The sequence below is a fragment of the Mangifera indica genome, chromosome 1, assembly GCF_011075055.1.
Source record: "Mangifera indica cultivar Alphonso chromosome 1, CATAS_Mindica_2.1, whole genome shotgun sequence".
Taxonomy (NCBI): Eukaryota; Viridiplantae; Streptophyta; class Magnoliopsida; order Sapindales; family Anacardiaceae; genus Mangifera; species Mangifera indica.
In genome coordinates, this window is record NC_058137.1 from 15,195,121 (window position 1) to 15,199,233 (window position 4,113).

Sequence of the window (4,113 nt, forward strand, 5' to 3'; positions counted from 1 at the left end):
TTTTAACCTACCTTTTTCACATTTATTGCCGTCCTCCTTTTAAATATCAAAAATTTGATATACATATTTCGAGTTAAAAAATTTTATTTGAAAGAGTCTTGCTTTTACGTAAATTCTCAAATTTCGGAAGGGATTGATGTGAATTTGAGTTAAATTTATGCAGAATGTCAAGAAATTGTGAGTAGGCACGATGTTATGCAGTTGGCATGACCTTGCTAGTAGCACACTACGTCAAGTGGGCTTATGCATGATTTTTTAAATTTTTGGGGGTTACTTGATGTTTTCTAATGTATGAGTTTATTTGATATTTTATTGTAAGGGTTAATTTTATATGATATTTGATGTTTAGAGTTATATGAACATATAGAATTTTCTATAATATTTGTTTAAGGTTTAAGATTTAGGAATAATCAATTTTTAGCCTTTATAGGATTTATCAAAAAATTATTTGTAGTTTTTATGCTGAGTTACGAAGGGCAGTGAATTTTAATAGAAGACAACACAATAATCTAGATTGGTGGAAAACAAAGACTATCAATTATTGAACAAGATGTGGCATATCAAAGATTGATGGAGGCATTGAGCTCTTGTTTGGGACTAAAACTAAGGTAGAAATGTGTTCACATAAAAATGAAGATTGAAAACTCCATTAAATTGCTATATGAGATTCAAGATGACCATGGTATTTGATGGATTATGTCAATTAGCTAATAAAATGACACAAGTAGAACCTCTTTATGTCACAGTTACTTATAAAGAAAGATAAGTAGAATTTCAAGAAGATAATTCCAAAGAAAGCATACTATTCAACCTTAAATTGCATCTTTAGAGGTCAAAATCGTGTCTTTTTCAGTTAATGCATAAGTTTCACAACTGTAATGTGATCTAGAAGAAGAAGATCATTACCCTAGCCGAAATGTAGAGTAAGGCCATCATGTGAAAAATGGTACAGATTTGAAAGATATCAAAGTTTTTGGCAAAAAGTTATTGTCAATTGTTGAAGAATGGATTTGTGGTTGGAAGGACAATGTTCCTACTTGGTCTGCTTTTGATCAAAGGGCAAAGATGGATGATATCCTAAATAAAGATATTGAATTTGGTGATATATTAACATTTGAACAAGTGCACACAAAGATGATATGGAATGAAGTGGTAAAGTTGGGTGTAATAGAGTGCATCAAAGTCAAGTTTGTCAAGCTACTACTCTAATTAATGTGTATGTCACTGCTTCTAGCTCAATGCATTAGCTTCCACCTTTTCTTTAGCTTCCTACTATAGGTATTGGTGATGGTTCTACACAGGGTAGAGAGATTTTAAAGTTAATGATATATTTCATGATAAGGACGTATAGTAAGATGAATTTTGATGACATACTTTAGAGAGCAGATTCCAATATAAAGTTATAAGAACAACCAAGTCTTTATGACAGATCAAATGTTTAAATGAACAATGTTGATAGTGGACACGAGCAACAATGATTAAGGGTTGTAGTTATACTGCTTATATAATGACCACACCAATAATCAAGATCAAATAATGTCTCATCATAGATAGGCGAATGCCTGTATGTTAAGGAAAACTCCAAAACAATGTTTATCATGGTTGATCGTGTATGATTGACATTTCAGACATGCAAGCATGCCAAAAACTGACCTTTAAATGAGTTAAAAGGTTTCTCAGTGTAGTCTTTTATATTTTTACTTGCAAGTTTGCTCAATAAGAGTTTTCCAAAAGTACATTCATCTAATCATTTACGTGGATGATGCATTCTTGAAAGGGAGATACCGTGACGCATTGTTTATTATAGTAGGAAAAAAAGGTAACAACCTGATATATCTTTTTGCATTTGGTGTTAGAGGAAAATAAGAAATGAAATCCTAGAAATTATTTATGAGGTGTAATACCACTCTCCAGATACATACCACTACATGAAATATAAACCAAAGAGGCGTGTATAATTGGACTACTAAACTTAAAATCTTATCATTTAAATGCATAATCATAAATACTTAAGCGTGCAAAAAGGTTTGATAAGAATAAATGTTGAATTACCTCATTTATAGAATTTCATAATTAGATTGTTTGAAATCAATGTGCATGATAACTCAAAACATGTATTGAAACAACAAAATATATAAATGGAAAGAAAGTCTAAAAAAGATAGTCATACCTGTCGCCCTTGTATAGTTACTCACTGGATCGTTGGCTCTCTTGCATGTTTCATTACTTATCTTTACTTTCAAAACAACAAAAAAGAATGCATAAGTAAAAACACTCAATAAGTCAGTAACCTCTCGATAGCTTGAATATACATATAATTTGGTAAACTTGACATTCCAAATGTGAATATGCATATGGTCACAACTCAACACTCTTGTGACTTGACATAGGCTACCCACCAAGGTTACTAAGGCCTAAGATGAAATTGACATATCTAATCTCCTAGTAAAGGCATAAGACACCGTTTATGTCACTATCTGTAGTGCCAAGTGCACCTGCCATATGGCCTTTTAAGCTAGCTAACTGAAACTCTGGTCATAGGGAAATAATCTGGTACCAGTTTCTTCCCTTAGCACATAAGCTAATCAAAACTATTGTCTAAACCATCCTAGAATGGCCTTTGCCGTAGGTACATATGTGATGCATCCCATTGACCATATAAGGAAATATCTGAAAAGTCATAATCCTTACCAATCACACCTGAATAAACTGAATGACTATGTGCTTTGGCATTGAGTGTATAATGCATCTCATAGGTATCCAACCCTATTGTTTCACAAATCTTACCATTTATGCACACATTTGGTGGCTAATTGTATGTGAACCATTTTCTTTAAAATTAGGTCAGGGACTCATGCCATCTTCCACATAGTCAGACGCTCTTTCAATTTCTATCTAGCTTGTTTCTTTTATTAAAGTTTCTATTCTTTTTTTTTATTTCTTCTTCCCATTCATTGTGTTTGAATTAGAGGTAAAATAATCTTTTAATTGGCTACACGAGTGTGTATCTAAGGTACACTTCTATGTGCCCATTTTTAAGCACGATGTCCAATTTTGGAAAGTAACACACGAGCGTGTATCCCATACCACACAATTTTGCATAACTTTCTCAAAATGAGCACACACAATCTATGATATTTCCTATTTTATACTAATGACACACAGGCATGTATAATGCCATACATGATCGTGTGTCGCAACCTGGACATAATAATCCTTTTGATCTGCAAATTTTTTAACCTAATTCCGGCTATCTATTTCACATACAAGGGATTCAAACATGCATCCAGATAATAATAAACTTATTTCTCTGTCATATATATATATATATATATATATATATATATATATATATATATATATATATATATATATATATATATATATATATATATATATATATATATATATATATATATCAACATAATAGGCTCAAATCAAGGGTTTATTGTTATCAAACAATATTTTAAACCTAACTAATATGTTTATAGAATTTATCAAGCATCATACTAGAATTTATGCACAAATTAACACATATAACAAACATTAGATCATTCAAAAATTCGTCATTCATCATTAGTATAGCACATATTATTTTAATTACAATTCTTAGACACTAAATGAAGTACTAACTTACTTGACTTTAGAAGAATGCCTTAGTCTTCAAGTGGCTGCAAGGATTTGGATGATCGACGACTTCCTCTGGGGACCAAAAACATTTCTACTCTCTTTTCTCTTCATTTAGGGTGTGACTGTGGTTAAGAATAATAAGAGAAAATTAGGTTTAACATGATTTTATTTTTGCTTGCTCAACACAATACACAGACGTGTATAGACTCTACATGGGTGTGTGTTACATCGCACAACTAAGGCAACCTCTGATCTTGCCATGATTCTTACCTTATCTAATTAATTTAAATTTGTTGACGATACACGACCATGTATAGCTCTAAAGAACATTTAATAATTCAATTTAAAATAAGAGAAAAGACTAAAATGCTCTTGGGCTTACTTATAGATATTATAATCCTCCTTTCCTCATATGAATTTCATCTTTGAAATTCACTCAAAAACCATGGGAATCACTTCCTCATGTTTTGCTTGATATCCTAT